This window comes from Molossus molossus, unplaced genomic scaffold, assembly GCF_014108415.1.
Source record: "Molossus molossus isolate mMolMol1 unplaced genomic scaffold, mMolMol1.p scaffold_m16_p_9, whole genome shotgun sequence".
Taxonomy (NCBI): domain Eukaryota; kingdom Metazoa; phylum Chordata; class Mammalia; order Chiroptera; family Molossidae; genus Molossus; species Molossus molossus.
In genome coordinates, this window is record NW_023425403.1 from 99,678,478 (window position 1) to 99,702,331 (window position 23,854).

A 23,854-nucleotide genomic window follows, 5' to 3' on the forward strand; every position below is an offset into this window, starting at 1 on the left:
GCATGATGCCAGATAGGTACTGGAAATATTGGCTGGGGGGAGGGGGGATGAACACTTTGTGAAGTATATGATTGTCTAGTCATTATGCTGTACACCTGAAACTAATACAAAATAAAATTTAAAAACATCTATGTAAAACAAAACAAAAGATGATCTAGCAAACATTTGTGTGCCAAACATTTACTTTTCTTTTTTTATTTTTTAAATATGTTTTTATAGATATTTTAAAAAGAGAGGAAGGGAGAGAAACATAGAAGTCAGAAACATAGATTGACTGCCTCCTGCATGCCCCCTACTGGAGAAACCGGGGCATGTGCCCTGACTGGGAATGGAATCAGGACATCAGTCAATGGGACAAGTTTCAATCCACTGAGCCACACTGGCCAGGCTTTGCTTTTCTATCTCCATGTGAATTGCCTTCCTGCTCTTGAAAGTCCCAAACCACAGTTCCCCTTTTTCTTAACCTAATATGGCATATAAGTCTTAAATGCCAGGTTTGTCCTTGGGTCCCATATTTTTGCAGAACCTCCATGTGTACATACATAATAAATTTGGTTATTTTTCCTGTTAATCTGTCTCCTGCAATTTGACTATTAGACCAGCTAGAAGAACGTAAAAGGGAAATTATTGTTTTTCTTCTCCTACAGTAGGTAAGGGAAGGTGAAGGAACAGAGGACAATATTTTTAGGGAAGGAAATGACTACATCACATCTACTCACAAGACTAACCAATGACCAAGATTATACTTTTTAACTTTTTCATGTCCATTCCTGTTTTGGGGCTTCAATTTTTACCCTTTCATAATAAAAGTCAAAGCAGCCCCTTCAGGGCACAAGGCTTCTTAGGGAAGCTCAGCCCTCTCTACTGAAATATTTATGGAATATTAGTATTACATGCATTTTACTTATTTATTCATTCATTTACTTATTTTAATCTTTATAGTTTTTTAATTAATTAATTAATTAAATTTTCTTACAGATGTTTCTCCTTTTTCCCCTATTGACACCCTCCACCTCCTCCCTCCCCACCCTGTCCCCAGTTTTGTTGTCCATGTCCATTGGTTATGCATACATGCATATAAGTTCTGTGGTTTATCACTCCCCCTATCTTCTGGGACTACTTCCACATCTGTACCCTACTTCCACGTCTCCGGGACTACCTGTTCTTCAGACTGTTATGTTCATTATGTTCCACAAATAAGTGAAATCATATGATACTTGTCTTTCTATTTGGCTTGTTTCACTTAGGATAATACTTTCTAGGTCCCTCCATGTTGTCTCAAATGAAAAGAGATCTTTCTTTCTTACAGTTGCATAGTACTCCATTGTGTATATGTCCAACAGCTTTTTTTAAATTTTTTTTTATTTTTATTTTTTATTTATTTTTTATTGATTAATTTTTGTTACAGATGATTCTCCTTTTTCCCACAGCTTTTTAATCCACTCATCTACCGATGGACAGTTGGACTGTTTCCAGATCTTAGCAATTGTAAATAGTGCTGCTACGAACATGGAGTTATATATATTCTTTCTGATGGGTGTTTCAGGCATCTTGGGGGTATATTTTTAGAAGTGGGATCACTGCTTCAAATGGCAATTCAATTTTTAATTTTTTGAGGTACTACCATAGTATTTTCCATAGTGGCTGCACCAGTCTACATTCCCACCAGCACTGTACTAGAGTCCCCTTTTCTCCACAGCCTCGCCGACACTTGTTTGATGATTTGTGAATGGCGGCCATTCTGACATGTGTGAGGTGATACCTCATTGTTGTTTTAATTCACATCTCTCTAATGATTAGTGATGTTGAGCATGTCTTCATATGTCCTTTAGCAATTTGTATGTCCTGTTTGGAGAGGTGCTTACTTAGTTCCACTGCCCATTTTTTTTTTTTTTTTTTTTTTGAGTTCTTTGTCTTCCTTTTGTTGAGTTGTATGAGCACTCTATATATTTTGGAAAGTAACCCCTGGTTTGATGTATCATTGGCAATTATGCGCTGCCATACAGTGGGTTGCTTTTCCATTTTGGTGGTTGTTTCTTTTACTGTGCAGAAGCTTTTGAGTTTATTGTAGTCCCATGTGTTCATTTTCTCCTTTGTTTCTGTTACCTTAGGTGATGTATCAGTGGAAATTCTGCTGCATATGATGTCTGAAATTTTGTTGCCTACAGTTTCTTCTAGGATTTTTATTGATTCATGAATCATATTTAAGTCTGTTATCCATTTTGAGTTTATTCTTGTGTATGTTGTAAGTTGATGGTCTAGTTTCATTTTTTTGCATGTAGCTGTCCAATTTTCCCAACACCATTTATTAAAGGGGCTGTCTTTACTCCACTGTATGCTCTTGTCACCTTTGTCAAATATTAATTGAGCATATTGCCTTGGCTCTATTTCTGGGTTCTCTGTTCTGTTCCACTGGTCTATATGCCTGTTCTCGTGCCAGTACCAGGCTGTTTTGATTATAGTGGCTTTGTAGTATAACCTGATATCTGGTAATGTGATCCCTCCAACTTTGTTCTTCTTTTTCAAGATTGCTGTCGTTATTAGAGGTCTTTTTTGGTTCTATATGAACTTTTGAAGTAATTGTTCTAGTTCTGTGACATATGTCGTTGGTATTTTGATAGGGATTGCATTGAATCTATAGATTGCTTTGGGTAATATGGACATTTTAATGATGTTAATTCTTTCAATCCATGAACAGGGTATGTGCTTCCACTTTTTTATATCTTCCTCTATTTGTTTTTTAAATATCTTGTAGTTTTCTGTCAATAGGTCCTTTACTTCTTTGGTTAAGTTTATTCCTAGGTATCTCAATTTTTTTCCTGCAATGGTAAATGGGATTTTTTTTTATTTTTCTATTTTTTTACTTTCTTTTTCTGTGAGTTCATCATTGGTGTATAAGAAAGCCGTCAAGCCCTGGCCAGTTTTGCTCTGTGGTTAGAACATTGGCCTGCGGTCCAGAGAAACCCATGTTCGGTTCCCACTAAGGGCGTTTACCTTGGTTTCAGTTTGTCCCAGTCCCTGGATAATCGTGCGGGTGGCAGCCACTCGATGTGTCCCTTTTCTTGTTGATGTTTTTTTTTTTTTTTCCTCTCTCTCTTTCTCTCCCTCCCACTCTATCTGAACAAAAAAATGGAAAAATGTCCTCAGGTGAGGATAAAAAAAAAAAGAATGCTGTCAATTTCTTGATGTTAATTTTGTATCCTTTTTTTCTTTTTCTTTTTTAATTAATTAATTAATTTTTATACAGATGTTTCTCCCCCCGCCCCCCGCACTGATTCACCCTCCCTTTCCATCCCTGCCCTGTCCCCAGCTTTGTTGTCCATGTCCATTGTTGATGCATACATGCATATAAGTTCTGTGGTTTATCTCTCTCCTACCACCCCCTCTTCTGGGGATTGTCAGTCTGTCCCCACTTCCACATCTCTGGGACTACCCCATTCTTGCTACTTTGCCAAATTCATTTATTAAGTCTAGTAGGGTTTTTTTTGTTGTTGTTGTTGTTTTTTTTTTTTTTGGTCTTACGTGCTTCTAGCAGGAACTGAACCTGGGAGTCTCTGGTCCGCAAGCCTATGCTCAACTGCTGAGTCAAACTGGCCAGGGCATAGATATTTGATGGAGTATTTGGGGTTTTCTACATATAATATCATGTAATCTGCAAATAATGACTGTTTCACTTCCTCCTTTCCAATTTGGATCCATTTTATTTTTTCATTCTGTCTGAATTCTGTGGCTAAGACTACCAGTACTATGTTAAATAAGAGTGGTGAAAGTGGGCATCCTTCTCTTGTTCCTCTTCTTAAGGGAAATGTGTTTAGTTTTTGCACATTGAATATGATGGCTGTAGGTCTTTCATATATGACCTTTATTATGTCAAGATATGATCCCTTTATTTCCATTTTGCTGAGTATTTTTATCAGAAATGGGTGCTGGATTTTGTCGAATGCTTTTTCAGCATTTATTGATATGATCATATGATATTTATCTTTCATTTGGTATATGTGGTATATCACATTTATTGATTGGCAAATATTGTTCCAGCCATGCATCCCTGGGATGAATCCCACTTGGTCATGGTGAATCATTTTTTTGATGTATTGCTGAATTCGATTTGCTATTATTTTGGTCAGGATTTTGGCATCTATGTTCATCAGGGATATTGGCCTGTAGATTTTTCTCTTTGTAGTGTCTTTTTCTGGTTTTGGAATTAGAATAATGCTGGCCTCATAAAATGAGTTTGGAAGTCTTCCTTCTTCTTGAATTATTTGAAATAGTTTGAGGAGAATGAGTATTTGTTCTTCTTTGAGTGTTCGGTAAAATTTCCCCATGAAGCTGTCCAGGCCTGAGCTTTTGTTTGCTGGGAGAGTCTTGACTATATCTTCAATGTCCTTTGTTATTATTGGTCTGTTCAAGTTTTCTATCTCTTCCTGGTTCAGTTTTGGGAGACTATGTATTTCTAGAAATTTGTCCATTTCACTTAAATTGTCAAATTTATTGCGTATAATTATTCATAATATTTGTTAACATTACTTTGTATTTCTGTGGTGTCAGTTATTATTTCTCCTCTTTCATTTTGATTTTGTGTGTATGGGTACTCTCTCTTTGTTTCTTGGTGAGTCTAGCTAAGGGGCAATCAATTTTGTTTATCTTTTCAAAGAACTAGCTCTTTGTTTCATTGATTCTTTGAATTGTGTTTTTGGTCTCCATGCCATTTAATTCCTGCTCTGATCTTTAATATTTCCTTCCTTCTACTTGCTCTGGGGTTTCCTTTTTGTTTGCTTTCTAGTTCTTTAAGTTGTGAAGTTAGGTAGTCTATTAGAAATTTTTTTTTTGTTTCTTGAGGTAGACCTATAGTGCTATGAACTTCCCTCTCAGAACTGCGTTCACTGCATCCCATAGATTTTGTGTTGTTCTGTGATTATTGTCATTGGATTGCAAAAGTTTTTAATTTATTCCTTGCTCTCCATGGTAACCCATTCATTGTTCAGTAACATGCCATTTAGCCTCCATGTTTTCAAATGTCTTAGCATGTTCTTGTTGCAGTTGATTTCTAGTTTCATGCCATTGTGATCTGAGAAGATGCTTGATATGATTACAATCTTCATGAACTTGTAGGGACTTAGTTTATGCCCTAACATGTGGTCTATCTTAGAGAATGTCCATTGTGCACTTGAGAAGAATGTAAATTCAGAAGTTTTTGGTGTAATTCTGTATATACCTTTTAAATCCATTTGATCTAGAGCTTCATTTAGAGTCTGTGTTTCCTTGTCAATTTTTTTGTTTAGATGATCAATCCAGTGATGTCAGTGGGGTGTTGAAGTCCCCTGCTATGATTGTATTGCTGTTGATTTCTCCTTCAAAGTCCTCCAGAAGATTTTTAATATATGTTGGTGCTCCTAAATTGGGTGTGTATATGTTTACCAAGGTTATATCGTCCTGTTGGTTAGATCCTTTCAATATTATGTAGTGGCCTTCTTTGTGTCTAGTTATGGCCTTCAGTTTGACATCTATTTTATCAGATATGAGTATTGCTACCCCAGCTTTTTTTTGTTTTTTGTTTTTTTTGCTTTCTATTTGCTTGAAAGATTTTTTTCCATCCCGTCACTTTCAACCTATGTGAGTCTTTTGTTATGAGGTGGTTCTCTTATAAACAACATGTATGTGAGTCATGCTTTCTTATCTAGTCAGCTACTCTGTGTCTTGATCCGAGGGTCTAATCCATTTACAATTAAGGTAATTATTGATATGTACTTATTTATTTCAATTTTTTGTTTAGTGTGGTTCTATTTTTCTTCCAATCTTTTTTTTTTTTTTTTTTTACTAATTACAGCAGGCCTTTTAGCATATCTTGCAGTGCTGGTTTGGTGCTAATATATTCCCTTTGCCTGTTTTTGGTGTGGGAAGCTCTTTATTTGACCTTCTATTTTGAATGATAGCCTTCCTGAAAAGAGTATTCTTGGATTTAGATGCTTGTTTTTCATGACCTTGATTACTTCATGCAGTTCCCTTCTGGCCTGTAGTGTTTCTGTTGAGAAGTCAGCTGAGAGCCTTATTGGGATTCCTTTGTATGTAACCTGTTGCTTATCTCTTGCTGCCTTTAGGATTTTCTCTTTGTCTTCAATTTTTGGCATTTTAATTACCGTGTGTCTTGGTATGGGCCTGTTTTGGGTTCTTATTACTTGGGGCTCTCTGTGCTTCTTGACCTTGAATGCCTTCTTCCTTCACCAAGTTAGGGAAGTTTTCTGTCACTATTTCTTCAAATATGTTCTCTAACTCTTGCCCATTTTCTTTCTTTTCAGGGACTCCTATGATGAGAATGTTATTACATTTCCAGTTTTCCCACAGTTTTCTTAAGCTGTCTTCCTGTTTTTCAATTTTTTTTCCTTTTGATATTCTGATTGGTTGATTTTTTCTATCCTGTCTTCTAATTCACTGATCTGGTCCTCAACTTTCTCTACTCTGCTGGTTAATCCTTCCAATGTGTTCCTAATTTCTGCCTTGTCATTCTTCATTTCCACTTGGTTGGTTTTCAATGTTTCTATATCTTTAACATGGTGCTGATGTTCTTACCATGCTGTTGAGCTTCCTCAAGATCATGGCTCTGAACTCTACCTCTGATGATTTGCTTCACTGCATTTTATTTATCTCATCTTTGATAGAGGTCTTTTGTTCTTTCATTTGCGATTTGTTTTTTTGTTTTACCATTTTGGCTAACTCAGTGTGTTTTGGAGCCTGTCACATTTTCTCTGTGGGTGTTGCTGTTCTGCTGTTTGTGGTTCCCTCTATTGGTTTGGATGAGCCTGGGTGGGCCCACATTAGACTTCACTGTCAAGTATTACTTTCCTGGGTAGATTTACAAGCCCAAAAAAGGTTCAGTTATCCTCTAGCTTTTTGCCTGGAGGCCATTAGTCTCTTTACTCAGCGTCTTGGAATGTAGCCCTGGTGTTCTGTGTAAGAGGATTTCCAGAGGTTGGGATAGATGCTGGTTGTTAATGAGCTTCATTTTGCATTTTTTGCCTCACCTGGGAAATGCTGAATCACTGAGGGAGGGGCTGCTTTTATTCCCAACATCTCTTCGAAGCAGCAAACTGACCACCGTCACTTGTGGCCATTACTCAGCCAGAGCTCTGGGTGCCCTCCAAATTCCAGGTCTCCACACAGAGTTCCAGTCCAGTTTGCCCTCCCTCTGCGAGAGCTCATGGTATGTGGCTGTGGCTATTTTTATTTTTTTTTTATATAAACAAAATACTTTATTATTTGAGAAAGAAAGGGCCAAATTACAAAATTTTTTATACTTAAGCTCTGTTCATTACCACGCCAGAGAGTTAATAAGGGACTTCAGTCCCATCACTATTAGGTTGGACCCCATGAAACTGCCAACTAGAGTGATAAAAAAACACGACAAATATTGATTTCATGTGGTTCGACCCCATATAAAATGAGCTGATGGCTAACATTGGTTTTGGCAGCAACATGTCCCCAGTCACGTCTGTTGATGTTATAAACAGATGTCCTAGCAATAAACAGGTCCTGCCTGAGAGAAACATCCTGTATTTAAAGATACTGGGAACCGTTCTGTGTGTCGAGGCAGGTCTGCCTTCTCAGCTCGTCCTTCCAGCCAAGCACATGGTCCCACCACATGGGCAGGTCCAGCTGTCCTCTCAAACTGCTAGGGACACCTGTCTGACTTTGCAAGCCACTGGGCTGGATCAGTTCCAGAGACCAGGGACACAGGCTGACCCAGGTGCTCCTCAGAAACAGCATCCAACACCATCGAACAGTTTCCTCCGCGTGAACCAGTCCACATGCATCCGCTCTCCCACTTTGCTGACCCTGGGGGCCTCTGGGAGTTCTGCGTCCAAATGGAAGAAGCAAAACCGAACTGTGCTGCTGTGCCCACGGAGCCAAAGGACCGGCGTGGTGTCCAGACAGCCCGAGACTGACAGTGGAGAACCGGACAAGCACGCTCTGTGCATGTCCGAGCTTTCCTCGAGGTGCGCCCTCCCCTCCGGCTACAGCTCTGTACACAGTATGTTTAACTTCACATGGAGCCGTGATAGAAAATAAAGCTTTCCTACAAATTACAATTTTTTCCAGTGAATTACTTTTACAGTAAAAATAGCTGCTCCATAAATCCCTCCTGATTTCTGAAAAGGAGTTGCATATTTCCAAAAATAGTATTCTTATTTTGATCATACAGAGTCACATGGGGCATGGGGGTGGGGCAGGAGGTGGAATTGCCTGGTGGGGGAGGGGTCGTGGGGGAAACAATTGAACTAAGAAATAAAATGAGTTTTGTGTATCAACTGATTTAAAGGCATGCACAGAAATGGAAAACATATGCCATTTGTCAAGAAAAATACTGCTTTACAGGTTTTACATTACAATGGAAAGGACACACCAGAGGCCAGAGGTGCCCCAGATAATAACGTTATTAAGTTTCGTATAAAAATTTCCAAATGTACAAAGTCCTTGACAGACAACCCAGGCAAAACAAAACTAAAAAACAGGGATTAACCCTCTTAGACTTTATTCACTCTTAGGTCTTACGCCTGTAGGCATATTCAATGTAAATAATACACATTTGACAAATTCTCTCAGCCTTCCCGTGGCAGATGTGATGTTTGCAAAATGCCGAAGATGCTCTTGCAAAATGAAATACACGCTGCATTCTTAGTTCACATACAGTAATATAATTATTTTAAATTACAATATACAATTTCTGTTAAATAGAACTGTTAGAGAATTTCGATAACAATTATAAGATTACAGTCATATATACAAACCAACTTCTGAAATGGCATGATCATTTCCTGTCCCCCTGCCCTCTGAAGCAAAGACAATGCTTTCGCATTGGGGATTCCTGGTTGCCAAAAGGCAAAGAAAATAAATGCGAACGTCCACGACATGCTCACACCCGGAGAATGTCCAGCAGCCTGCGTGGTCCTGTCGCAGGCGCTGGGAGCGCACCCCAAACCACTTAAATGTGACTGCATTATAAATAGCGTGATCCATCCGGAGGCTTCAGAAGCAACACATCGTGTCGCTCTGGGCGACGAGCTGTGTCGGATGAAATAAGGCCACTGCTTCTTGGCGACATTCCCGGAGGGTTCCAGAGGCCTGACAGGGGCCTGGGGGCAGTGAGTCAGTGACCCATCCTGCAGGTCGAGCAACGAGGACTCTAGAGGGGGAGTGAGGTTGAGGAGGGACAAGAGACACGATAAATGGAGACAAGACAGGGCTCTGATCAAGTCTCCTTTATTCTGGGGAGATCCACAGTATATATAGGGCAAGAAGCAGAAAAACAAGAACATTTGTTGCCAAGCGATGTTTGTGGTAACCACCCTGAAGCAATTTCAAGTAAATATCATGTAAATATCACAGGTGGAACAAAAGACAAACAGAGCATAACTGCCTGAGTAAATGGTTACTTAAAGGAATGCAGAAACATTGTATGCAGAGATGCAGAGATATCCTGCCTTGGGGCAGGAGATGGCAGAGCAGATTTTTGCAAAATGGATGCCATGCAAACAGTCTCCCACAAGTCAGGATGGCTCCCACGGCGTCCCAGGGCCTCAGTCCTCCGTGTCTGGCTGGACTCCCAGGATGGCGTGCAGTTTTTCGGGCGTGAACCCCAGCAAATTCTGCAGGTCGCAAACGAAGCGGTACACGTAGCGCTTCACTGACGTCTTGTGGATGATGTTCTTGTCTTGGTAATAGCGCAAACCCCGGCTCAGCTTCTCGTAGTTCATCTTGGGCTTATTTTCCCTCTTTCCCCACCGGCGGGCCACCTCATTGGGGTCAGCGAGCTTGAACTCCCATCCGTCGCCCGTCCCGCTGATGATCGACTGGCAGGATTTATCAGAGAGCAATTCTACGAGAAACTGCCACAGCTGGATGGATCGGTCCGCTTCTTGTGAAGCCGGCCAGCACGGCCACAGGTATAACTGGTTTGCCTGCTCCACCGGGTCACTCCTCTCTTGGATGTAATCTTTGAAAGACATGGTCGGCTTGCTGAGGCACAGGGACTGGCTGCAGTCATCGTCACAGCTCTCGAAGGAAGGCACCCGCTGCTCCAGCAGTGACGACTGGCTGTTCCAGGACTGCAGCAGCGAGTCCGAGCTCTTGAAGCTGTCCCCGCCTGAGCTGAGACTTGGGGAACAGCCGGAACTCCTGCTCGGCGCCAAGGGCACCGGCTGCCGCTTCAGACCGACACATGGCGTCCAGGAGACCACACTTGGGGTAATTCTGCGCCTGCATTCCGTACAGCGCCTGCTCCACGCCAAAACCTAATTAATTGCTGTTAATCCAGTGAGGAACTGAGTTGAGGTGGGAATTTTCTTCATACGGATCCTCTGTCTTTTCTCCAGAGAATGTCGCCCACAAAGTCAGGTGCCAGCTCCAGAAAACGCTCCTTGCCCAGGTTACACAACACCCGGCCATTCATGCCAAACCTCTGGAGGTTGACGTTCAGCAGGCTGAACTCATTGGTCACCCAGAGAAGCCACTGGCATACTTGCTGCTCCGTGGCTGTGGCTATTTTAGTGCTCTATTTTGGTCCTCTGTGCTATGGAACGGCCTTGGGAGTTCAACCCCAGGGCACTGCTCATAGCTCAGACCACCACCTTCTTGTGCCTCCACAGATACTACTGTTGTCCTTGGTCATATGGTCCTGTTCTGCTGTTGCTTCTGTTGCCTTTTTTTTTTTTTTTTTTGAAGATTTGCCTTTATTTTAGTTGTAATTCCCGTTTGGTCTAGGGAGATCATCTGTGTAGCTTCCATTTCATATTTGGTCTTTTTAAAATACACTTCTCCTGACATCAAAGTTACAACTAAACTACAGAACAATCATCATTCAAAACTGCCTAAAATCGAGCTGAATGGAAGTTCTACAACTACGGAATTAAAGAAGCTACATGGAGACTGGTAGGAGGAGTGGAGGCGAACGGACCTGTCCCACACCCACGTGTGGCGGATAAAAATCAGGAGGATATCTCAGCTGGGAATGTCCTCCCTGAAAACTGAGGGGGTCCAAGTCTCACACCAGGTGCCCCACTCAGGGTTCCAGTGCCAGGAAGAGAAGTCTCCTTAACTTCTGGCTGGAAAAACCAGCGGGAACTGAGGCTCAAGGAGGCTAAGGCAGCTGGAGGCCCAGGCGGCTCCTCTTAAATGGCCCGTGCATGGACTTATCAGACTCACTTCCTCTAAGATTGGAGGGGAGGCAGCTTGAGGGGTGCCAGAGACATTAGGGAGGAACTGAGCTGTTTGGCTTTGGAGTAAGGGCTGGAGAGGGGGCTTTCCCCAGGACAAATGTGCTGAAAGAGGCCCTTGTTCCTTTGGTGAACCCTTCCCTGGGGCGGCAGACAACAGCCATATCTGGGATTCCAGTAACCTGGCTCACTCTGGTTGCCCTGCCTTGGTGATTCCCTGAGGCCCCACCCCACCCAACTTTCAGGCCCACCCAAGATTTTGCCAGTTGCTTAACCATAGGATTGGTCTGTCTTGGATGCTCTTCAGGTTTTCCTAAATTCTTTCAAACAAGCAGCATCTGGTCTCAGAAACACCATACCTCTTGTTAAGTAATACACAGAAACAAACACAGAGAGGCAGCCAAAATGAGGAGACAAGGAAACAGGTCCCAAATGAAAGAACAGAACAAAACTCCAGGAAAAGAACTAAGCGTAATGGAGATAAGCAACCTAACACATTCTGAGTTCAAAATACTGCTTATAAGGATGCTCAATGAACTTAGTGAGGGCCTCAAGAGCGGACCAGTCAGAAATGAAGGAGGCACTAACTAAAATAAAGATTCAATAGTAGAGTAGGTAAAGCCAAGAAGCAAACCATCAATTTGGAATACAAGGAAGCAAAAAACACCCAATCAAAACAGCATAAAGAAAAAAGAATCTATAAAAATGAGGACAGTGTAAGGAGCCTCTGGGACAACTTCAAGAGTGCCAAGATTTGCATCTTGGGGGTGCCAGAAGGAGAAGAGAGAGAACAAAAAATTGAAAACCTATTTGAAACAATAATGGCAGAAAACTTCCCTAACTTGGTGAGGGAAACAGACATACAGGTCCAGGAAGCACAGAGAGTCCCAAACAAGATGAAACCCAAGAGGCCCACACCAAGATACATCATCATCAAAATGCAAAAGGTTCAAGATGAAGAGAGAATCTTAAAAGCAGCAAGAAAAAAGCAGTTAGTTACCTACAAGGGAGTTCCCATAAAACTGTCAGCTGATTTCTCAAAAGAAACTTTGCAGGCCAGAAGGAAGTGGCAAGAAATATTCAGAATGATGAAAAACAAGAACCTACAACCATGATTACTCTATCCTGCAAAGCTGTCATTTAGAATCGATGGCCATATAAAGAGTCCCAGACAAGAAAATGTGAAAGGAGTTCATCACCACCAAACCATTATTATATGAAATGTTGAAGTGTCTTTTTGAAGAAAAAGATAAAATATATGAACAAACAAAATGGCAATGAATACATATCTATCAGCAATGGAATCTACAAACAAAATAAATAGGCAGAAAAGAAACATTCTCATAGATACAGAGAAAATTTTGTTGGTTGCCAGATGGGAGGTGGGTTGGGAGAAAGGGTGAAAAAGGTGAAGGGATTAAGAAGAATGAATTGGTTGCTAGACTGACAAACCTCAAAGAGAAGGGGGTTGGAGGGTGGGAAGAAACAAACCAAAGAATTTATATGTATAACCAATGGACACAGATGACAATGTGGGAAAAGGCGGGAGGAGGGGTGGGAGTGGGGAGGATGGGATCAATGGAGGAAAAATGAGGAACATCTGTAGTGCATTAAACAATAAAGATAAAACAATAAATGAATGAATGAATGAATGAATAAATAAATAAATAAATAATAAAGTAAGCTTCTCCTGAGCAAAGCCAATGATTTTACATTGAACAAAACTCTGCAGCTTATTTTCTTTACTTTGTTCTCCCCCTTCAAAGGATTCAGCCCAGTCAATCTGGATTCTATCTTTATTGTTGAAAGTATTACAGATGTCTGCTCTTCCCCCCTCCCCACTGACTTCCTCCTCCCTGCTCCCAATCCATTCCTGACTTCCTCAAACTACTGTCTCTGTCCAGTGGTTATGCATATGCATATAAATTCATTGGTTTATCTCTTTCAAAATCCCCCAACCCCTTCCCTCTGAGGTTTGTCAGTCTGTTCCCTACTTCCATGTGTCTGGATCTATGTTGATCATCAGCTTATTTTGTTCATGATATTCCATAAATAAGTGATATCATGTGATACTTGTCTTTCTCTGACTGGCTATTTTACTCAGCATATTTTACTCCAGGTCCCTCCATGTCATCTTAAAGGGTAAGAGATTGTTCTTTCTTATAGCAGCATAGTATTCCATTGTGTAAATGTACCAGTGCTTTTTTATCCACTCATCTACTGATGTACACTTGGGCTGTTTCCAGATCTTAGCTATTGTAAATAGTGCTGCTATGAACATAGGGATGCATATATTCTTTCTGATGGTGTTTCAGGCTTTTTAGAATATATTTCTAGAAGTGGGATTACTGGGTCAAATGGCAGTTCCATTTGTAATTTTTTGAGGCAACACCATATTGTTTTCCATAGTGGTTGCACCAGTCTGTATTCCCACCAGCGGTGTACTGGAGTCCTCTTTTCTGTATATCCTCACCAGCAGTTGTCGTTTATTAATTTATTGAATATTGATGGCAACCACTCTAATAGGTATGAGGTGATACCTCATTATTGTTTTAATTTGTATCTCTCTGATGATTAGTGATGTTGAGCTTTTTTTTTTTTTATGTCTCTCGACCATTTGTATGTTCTGTTTGGAGAAATGTCTATTTAGGTCCTCTTCCCATTTTTTAATTGAATTCTTAGTCTTCCTTTTCTTGAGTTGCATGCTACATGCATTTTAACTAGGACTCTATGCCTAGCTAAAGAAGAGACTATATTGCATTTAAGTTGTCACAAGAAACGTATATGGTGGGCTTTAATATGAACTTTATAAATTAACTTCATCCACATGTAATCTTTGCCTTTTCTTCACATCTTGTCATCTGAAAACTGTGAACTAATTAAGGAAAAGACATCAAATGTGAGAAAGTCTCATTTTTTTTTTCATTTGAAGATTTATGTAAAGAACAATGGTTGTTTACAGGAACTACTATTATAAGTTAAAGTCAAAGACTGTCCAAAATAAATTTATGACATAGAAGTTTAATTTTAGACACTAACACATAGTTTTTAGCTCTTTCCTATCCAGGGTGGCTGGTTCTGTTATTCTTATGTGCTCTGTTCAGTTTTCTCCTATCCTCAAGTCTTATCAATCCAGTAGTTTCAAAGGATCTAATTTTACTATTTACATTAAGGTTTACATCACTAGTAATAACTTACTGTGTTACTTTCTAAGAGATATTCATTTTAAATAGAAAACACATTTTTAATTCAAAAGAAGAATATTCAGCAGTGGAATTTCTGAGATCAGTCCCAGGTGGGTAGGGCAAGAGTCTCCTCTCAAAATCATTCACAGCAGTATTTTATGTTGAAACTGGTCTTGAACCATTATTTACTTTTAAAAAATTAATGTATTTTTCTTATAGATGTTTCTCTTTTTTTCCTCTGTTAAGTCTCTCCTTCCAATAACCCATCCTGACCCAACACCAACATTGTTGTCTCAGTCCATTAGTTATGCATACTTGCATATAAATTCTGTGGTTTATCTATTCCTTTCCTCCATCCCTCTCTTCTGAGGTGTGTCAGTCTGTTTGCTACTTCTATGTCTCTGGATCTGTTTTGTTAATCAGCTTGTTTTGTTCATTATATTCCACAAATAAGTGAGATCATGTGATATTTGTCTTTCTGGTTGACTTGTTTTGCTTAGGATAATGCTCTCTAGATCCTTCCATGTCATCTCAAAGAATAAGAGATCTTTCTTTCTTACAGCTGTGTAGTATTCCACTGTGTATGTGTACCACATTTTTTTTATCCACTTATCTATTGATGGACACTTGGGCTGTTTCCAGATCTTAGCAATTGTAAATACTGCTACTATAAACATAGGGATACATATACTCTTTCTGATTGGTGTTTCATGTTTCTTAGGGTATTTCCTAGGAGTGAGATAACTGGGTCAAATGGTAGTTCAATTTTTAATTTTTTGAGAAAATACCATATTGTTTTCCATAGTGGCTGTACCAGTCTGCATTCCCACCAGCAATATACTAGAGTCCCCTTTTCTCCATGCCAGCACTTGTTTGATGATTTGTTGATGGCAGCCATTCTGGCAGGAATGAGGTAAAACCTCGTTATTGGTTTAATTTGCATCTCTCTGATGATTAGTGATGATGAGTATTTTTTCATATGTCTCTTGAGCATTTGGATGTCTTGCTTGGAGAGGTTTCTATTTAGCTCCTCCGCCTACTTTCTAATTGGATTATATGTCTGCCTCTTGTTGAAGTGTATGAGTACTCTATATATTTTGAAAATTAACCCCTTATCTGATGTGATATTAGCACTTATGCTCTCCCATATAGTGGGTTTCCTTTACATTTTGATGGTTGTTTCTTTTGCTGTGCAGAAGCTTTTTAGTTCGATGTAGTCCTATGTATTAATTTTTTCCTTTGTTTCTCTTGCTTTAGGTGTTGCATCTGTGAAAATTCTGCTGCATGTGACATCTCATTTAAGTCTTTTATCCATTTTTAGTTTATTCTTGTGTATGGTGTAAGTTGGTAGTCTAGTTTCATTTTCTTTTTTGTGTGACATCTGAAATTTTGTTTCCTACACTTTATTCTAAGATTTTTATGGTTTCACAAGTCACATTTTTTTAATCCTCACTTGAGGACATTTTTCCATTTTTTGTTCAGATAGAGTGGGAAGGAGAGAGAGAGAGAGAAACGTCGATGTGAAAGGGACACACTGAGAGGCTGCCACCCACACGACAAACCCGGGCCGGGGACAAACAGCAACCAAGGTACGTGCCCCTAGTGGGAACCAAACCCAAGTCTCTCTGGACCACAAGCCGACACTCTAACCTCTGAGCCAAACTGGCCATGGCCACAAGTCACATTTAAGTCTTTTATCCATTTTGAGTTTATTCTTGTGTATGGTGTAAGTTGGTAGTCTAGTTTCATTTTTGTTTTTGTGTGTAACTGTCTAATTTTCCCAACATTATTTATTAGTCTGTCTTTAGTCCATTGTATGATCTTGCCACTTTTGTCAAATATTAATTCAGCATAATATCTTGGGTCAATTTCTGTGTTCTCTGTTCTATTCCTTTGATCTATATGCTTGTTCTTGTGCCAGTGCCAGGCTGTTTTGATAACAATGGCTTTTAGTATAACTTGCTATCCAGTATTGTGATCCCTCCCACTTTGTTCTTCTTTTTCAAAATTGCAATGGCTATTCAGGGTCTTTATTGGTTCCATGTAAACTTTTGGAGTATTAGTTCTAGTTCTGTGAAATATGTCATTGGTATTTTAATGGGGATTGCATTGAATCTATAGATTGCTATGGGTAGTATGAACATTTTAATGATGTTAATTCTTCCAATCCATGAACAAGGTATGTGCTTCCTCATTTTTATAGCTTCATCTATTTGTTTTTTTTAATTACCTGTAGTTTTCTGAGGATGGGTCCTTTATTTCTTTGGTTAAGTTTATTTTGAGGCATCTTAATTTTTTTTGTCGTGATGGTAAATGGAATTGTTTTTTATTTCCCTTTCTGTGATTTCATCATTGGTGTATAAGAATGTCATCGATTTCTTGACATGAATTTTGCATCCTGCTACTTTGCCAAAATCATTTATTAAGTCTAGTAAATTTTTGATGGAGTCTTTGGGGTTTTCTACGTATAGAATCATGTCACCTGTGAATAATTAGTTTCACTTCCTACTTTCTCATTTGGATTCCTTTTATTTTTTCTTCATGTCTGATTGCTGTGGCTAAGACTTCTAATACTATGTTAAATAAGAGTGGTGAAAGTGGGCATCCTTGTCTTGTTCCTGTTCTTAAGGGAAATGCTTTTAGTTTTTGCCCATTGAGTATGATGTTGGCTGTCGGTCTTTATATATAGCCTTTATTATGTCAAGGTATGATCCCTCTATTCCCAGATTGCTGAGCATTTTCATCAGAAATTCCTTTGGATTTTGTCGACTGCTTTTTCAGCATCTATTGATATGATCATATGATTTTTATCTTACATTTTGTTTATGTAGTGTATCATAGTTATTTATTTGCAAATATTGTACCAACCTTGCATCCCTGGGATGAATCCCACTTGGTCATGGTGAACAATTTTTTTTTTCATGTATTGCTGGATTTGTTTTGCTAGTATTTTGTAAAGGATGTAGTCATTTATGTTCATCAGGGATATTGGTCTGTAGTTTTCTTTCTTTCTGTTGCAATTGATTTGCAATTGTAGTGTCTTTTTCTAGTTTTGAAATTAGAATTATGCTAGCCTCATAAAATGAGTTTGGAAGTCTGCCTTCTTGAATTTCTTGAAATAGTTTGAGGAGAATGGGTATTAGTTCTTTGAATGTTCGGTAAAATTCCCCCGTGAAGCCATCCAGGTCTGGGCTTTTGTTTGCCGGGAGAATCTTGATTACATCTTCAATTTCTTTTGCTATTATTGGTCTGTTCAAGTTTTCTATCTTTTCTTAGTTCAGTTTTGGGAGACTATATGTTTTTAGAAATTTTTCCATTTGGCTTAGACTGTCAAATTTTTTGCCTTATACGTGTTCATAATATTTGTTCACAATTCTTTGCATTTCTGTGGTGTCAGTTATTATTTTTCCTCTTTCATTTCTGATTTTGTGTGTTAGGGTTCTCTCTCTTTGTTTCTTGGTAAGTCTAGCTAAGGGGCCATCAATTTTGTTTATCTTTTCAAAGAACTAGCTCTTTGTTTCATTGATCTTTTGAATTGTTTTTTTGGTCCCCATGTCATTTATTTCTGCCCTGATCTTTAATATTTCCTTCCTTCTACTTGCTCTGGGGTTTTATTTTTGTTTTATTTTCAGTTCTTTAACTTGTGAGGTTAAATAGTATGTCAGAAATTTTTCTTGCTTCTTGAGGTAGACCTGAAGTGCTATGAACTTTCCTCTCAGAAATGCTTTCACTGCATCCCATAGATTCTATGTTGTTATGTGTTCATTTTCATTGGTTTCCAGGAAGTTTTAATTTCTTCCTTGATCTCCATGGTAACCCATTCATTGTTCAATAACATGTTATTTAGCCTCCATGTTTTCAAATGTCTTAGCATGTTCTTGTTGCAATTGATTTCTAGTTTCATGCCATTGTGATCTGAGAAGATGCTTGATATGATTTCAATCTTCTTGAACTTGTAGGGACTTAGTTTGTGCCCTAACATGTGGTCTATCTTTGAGAATGTGTCATGTGTACTTGAGAAGAATCTGAATTCTTCGGTTTTGGGGTGTAATTCTTTGTAGATATTTATGAAATCCGTTTGATCTAGCACTTCATGTGGAGTCTTTGTTTTCTTGTTAATTTTTTGTGTAGAACATTTCCAGGTATGTCAGTGGGGTATTGATGTCCCTTGTTATGATTGCATTGTCATTGATTTCTCCTTTGAGTCCTCCAAAAGATTTTTAAAATATGTTGGTGCTCCTAAATTGGGTGCATATATGTTTACCAAAATTAAATCTTCCTGTTGGATAGATCTTCTCAATATTATGCAGTGGCCTTTTTTGTCTCTAGTTATGGCCTTCCTTTGAAAACCTACTTTATCAGATATGAGTATTGCTACCCCATCTTTTTTTTTTTTGCTTTCTGTATGCTTGAACGATTTTTTTCCATCCCTTCACTTTCAACCTATGTGAGTCTTTTGTCGTGAGGTGGTTTTCTTGTAAACAACATATATGTGACTCATGCTTTCTTATCCGGTCAGCTACTTTGTGTCTTTTTATGGGAGTATTCAAACCATTCACATTTAAGGCGATAATTGATATGTACTTATTTATTGCCATTTTTATTTATTGTGGTTCTAGTTTTTCTTTCTATTTCTTCTATCTACAGCAGTCCTTTTCGCATATCTTGCAGTGCTTGTTTGGTGTTAATATATTTCTTTAGCTTTTTTTTGTCTGGGAAGCTCTTTATTTGACCTTCTATTTTGAATGATATCCTTGCTGGATAGAGTAGTCTTGGATTCAGATCCTTGTTTTTCATGACCTTGATTACTTCATGCCACTCCCTTCTGACCTGTAGTGTTTCTGCTGAGAAGTCAGCTGAGAGCCTAATGGGGATTCCTTTGTAGCTAACCCATTGCTTATCTCTTGCTGCCTTTAGTATTCTCTTTTTGTCTTCAATTTCTGGCATTTTAATTACTCTGTGTCGTGAGGTGGGTCTGTTTGGGTTCTTCTTACTTGGGGCTTTCTGTGCTTCTTCAACATGAATGCCTTCTTCTTTCACCAAGTGTTGGAAAGTTTTCTGTCACTATTTCTTCAAATATGTTCTCTAACCCTTGCCCATTTCCTTCCTCTTTGGGGACTCCTATGATGTGAATGTTATTATGTTTTCAGTTCTCCCAGAGTTCTCTTAAGCTGTCTTCCTATTTAACTGTTATTTTTTCCTTTTGGTTTTCTGATTGGTTGATTTTTTTCTGCCTTGTCTTCTAATTCACTGATCTGGTCTTCAGCTTCCTCTACTCTGCTGTTCAGTACTTCCAACGTGATCTTAATTTTTGCTATGTCATTCTTCATTTTCACTTGGTTGGTTTTCAATGTTTCTATATCTTTACTCATGTTGCTGATGTTCTTACTCATGCTGTTGAGCTTCCTCAAGATCATGGCTCTGAACTCTACCTCTGATAATTTTCTTAGCTGCATTTCATTGATCTCATCTTCGATAGATTTCTCTTGTTCTTTCATTGGGGATTTGTTTCTTCGCTTCACCATTTTGGCTAACTCAGTGTGTTTTGGAGCCTGCCACATTTTCCTTCTGTGTGTTGGTGTTCTGCTATTTGTGGCTCCCTCTACTGGTTTGGATGAGCCTGGTTGGTCCCACGTTAGACTCCACTGTCAAGTCTTACTTTCCTGGGTAGATTTTAAAGCCCAGGAAAGTTTCAGTTATCCTCTAGCTTTTTCCTGGTCACTAGTATTCTCAGTTACTCAGTGTCTTAGAATGTTTCCCTGGTATTCTGCATAAGAGAATTTCCAGAGGGACGGATAGATGCTGGTTATTAATGAGCCCCAATTTGCAATTTTTGCATTACCTGGCAAAAGCTGAATTCGAGGTGGGGGCGGGGCTGCTGCTTTGGGAAGCTCTGGGAAGGAGCACACTGGCCACTGTCCTTTGTGACCACAACTCAACAAAAATACTGACTGCCCTCCAAATCCTTGTGTCTCCGCAGCGTTCCAGCCTATTCTGCCCTGCCTGTGCCATAGCCCCCAGGTTAGTGGCTGTGGATCTTTTAGTGCTCTGTCCTCGCTCTCTGCACTGTGGAGTGGGTTGGGTCTTTATTCTCCAAGGGCGCTACTCATAGCTAAGACTGCTGCTGTCCTTAGGCTCCCAGCCCGCCACCCTCTTGTGCCTCAGCAGAGCCCACCAGTGTCCCTGGTTATATGGTCCTGTCCTGCTGCTTTTCTGTTGCTTTTTTTCCAAGAGTTTGTCTTGATTTTAATTGTAATTCCAGTCTGATCCTGGGAGATTGTCTGCATAGCTTCTATTCACTCTGCCTTTGTTTTTCAAATTTTCACATACTTCTATCTTGTGCTCAGCTGGGTTGCACTGGCCTTCCTGGTGCCTCAGCACCCTGCATGTCCCATGGGTAACGGGATTGCATAGTCCTTTTGGGGACTTGGCTCTATGCCTATGTTATGGACTGCTGGGTCCCATAGGCCTCTCTGGTGCCCCCCACCCACACCCTGCAGTTTCTGGGGTTGGGTAGCTATATTGCACCAGTCTCTCTAGGGCTCAGGCTTCCTATTGCTCTTGTGAGCTACTGAACTACCCAGGCCTCTGTGGAGCCCCAGGTCCCACTGCTGGCAGCTGGTGAATGCTGCTGTCCCTTGAGGCTCAACTGCTGCTCAGCTTTTGTTGTAGTTTTTGGGGATGGGTCTCAGCTGCTGGTCTCTGCTTGTGTTGCCTAGGGATGGATGTCTACTCCCCAGCCTCTGTTGCTGGGGGTATATCTTGACTCTGATCAAGCTGCTACTATGGGGGATGGTGCTGGGCTCTGGGCTGTCTGTGGCTTCCAGGACAGGCACTTTGGGAGCTCCACTACTGTGCACTGGTCTGTGTTGACACAGAGTGTCCACTGTTCTGATGGTGCCAGGTGCGCTGGTGGGCTCAGGTTGCTGGGCCCTAGCTGCTCCTACTGCCTTCTCCCAGGGAAGACCAGGGATCTTCCAAAATGGTGGAACCTCCCAGGGTGCAGGGAGAAGCACCCTGAAGGGCCACTTACCTGCTCCTGTCCACAGCACAGGAACCTTCTGCTCAACGTCTCTACACTACTCAGGTTTGCTTGTCCACCTTCATTTCCACTCACACTTTTTCTCAAACTCACCTTTCTTTGGGTCCTGCCCACCATCTCCGAACAACTGTAGATTTTTTATATATGGCCTTTATTATATCGAGATATGATTCCTCTATTTCCACGCTGCTGAGCATTTTTATCAGAAGTGGGTGCTGGACAGATGGAACTTCAACCATTTACAGTGAAAGAAGGCAGAGGGTTCATCTCAGTTCACTGAATTTTAATTTAGTGGTTATAAAAAATAAGAATTTGCAAAGTTGGATGTAAAGTGCTTTTCTCCTTTTATGAAGATGAATGATTACAAAACTACATAGTTTAGACGGCAAGCTGCATGATGGCAAGGATCACCTATGTTCTCTCTATGATTGAGGATTCGGCATAGATGTGAGGAAAAAAAATGGCGGCGGAGTGAATGGAGCTACACAGACCGTCTCCCAGAACCAAACTGGAATTACAACTATAACACAGACAAATTGACGGAAAAAGCAACAGAAAAGCAGCTTGCGAGGACCATATAACGAGGGACAGTGACTCCTTCCTGGTAGGCTTGTGAAGGCGCGAGACAGGGGCTGGGAGCCCACGGTAGGCAGCTCGGCAGCGGCCTTAGCTGGGAGCAGCGCCCTCGGGTTACACTCCCTGGCGGCTCCACAGCGCAGAGCCGGGACAGAGGCTGAAACAGCCACAGCCACTCACCTTGGGCTCCGGCAGAGGGAGGGCAGACTGGACTGGAACTGTGTGAGGACACTTGGGATTTGTAGGGCACCAAGAGCGTTTGCGGGGTGCCAGCCACCCAGGACGATGGCCACATTGCTCCTTCCCAGGGCTCTGAGGAGAGGCAGCAGCCCCTCCCTTGGAGATCCAACCCCACCCTGTGGGCCATTGAAGTGCTAATTGAGGCTCATTAACAACAAGCATCTGTATGGGACAACATCATTGCCAATGATGTATCAGATAAGGCGTTAATTTCCAATATATAGAGAGTGCTCATACAACTCTACAAAAGGAAGACAAAGAACCCAATTAAAAAATGGGCAGAGGAGCTGAATAGACACCTCTCCAAACAGGACATACAAATAGCAAAGAGACATATGAAGAAATGCTCAACATCACTAATCATCAGAGAGATGCAAATTAAAACAACAATGAGGTATCACCTCACACCTGTCAGAATGGCCGCCATCAACAAATCATCAAACAACAAGTGTTGTCGAGGGTGTGGAGAAAAGGGGACTCTAATACACTGCTGGTGGTAATGCAGACTGGTGCAGCCGCTGTGGAAAACAATATGGTGTTACCTCAAAAAATTAAAAATTGAACTTCCATTTGACCCAGTGATCCCAATTCTAGGAATATACCCTAAGAAGTCTGAAACACCAATCAAGAAGAATATATGTACCCCCATGTTCATAGCAGCACTATTTACAATAGCTAAGATCTGGAAACAGCCCAAGTGTCCATCAGTAGATGAATGGATAAAAAAAGTTGTGGTACATATACACAGTGGAGTACTATGCAGTGGTAAGAAAGAAAGATCTCTTATTTTTTGAGACGACATGGAGGGACCTGGAAAGTATTATCCTAAGTGAAAGAAGCCAAGCAGAAAAAGACAAATACCACATGATCTCACTTATATACGGTATATAATGAACATAACAGTCTGAGGAATACAGTAGACCCAGAGACATGGAAGTAGGGCACAGACTGACATCCCTCGGAAGAGGGGTGGGGGAGTGGGAAGAGTTAAACCACAGAACTTATATGCATGTATGCATGATCAATGGACTTGGACAACTATGCCGGGGACGGGGTGGGTCGGGGGTGGGGAGGGGGGTGCCAATGGGGTAAAAAAGGCAAAATATCTGTAACAAAAAAATAAATTAAAAAATTAAAAAAAAAAAAAAAGAAGTGGGTGCTGGATTTTGTCTAATGCTTTCTCAGTGTATAATGATATGACTATATTGTTTTTATCTTTCATTTTGTTTATGTGGTGTATCACATTTTTTGTCTTGCAAATATTGTACCATCCTTGTATCCCTGGGATGAATTCCACTTGGTCATGGTGAATAATTTATTTGATGTATTGCTGAATCTACTTTGCTAGTATTTTGTTAAGAATTTTGGCCTCTATGTTCATCAGGGATATTGGCCTGTAGTTTTCTTTCTTTGTTGTATCTTTATCTGATTTGAGAATTAGAAGTATGCTGGCCTCATAAAGTTAGTTTGGAAGTCTTACATCTTCTTGGATTTTTTTTTGAATAATTTGAGGAAAATTGGTTTTATATCTTCTTCGAATGTGTGGTAAGACTCCCCTGTGAAGCCATCCGGGCCTGGGCATTTGTTTACTGGGAGTTTCTTTA

The 23,854-nt window shown here is 40.2% G+C and overlaps 1 pseudogene; it reads right to left on the minus strand.

Annotated features, from left to right (window-relative positions):
• Window positions 1–9,572: 9,572 nt before the first annotated feature.
• On the minus strand, window positions 9,573–21,551 carry LOC118622472 (annotated as a pseudogene).
• Window positions 21,552–23,854: the final 2,303 nt, after the last annotated feature.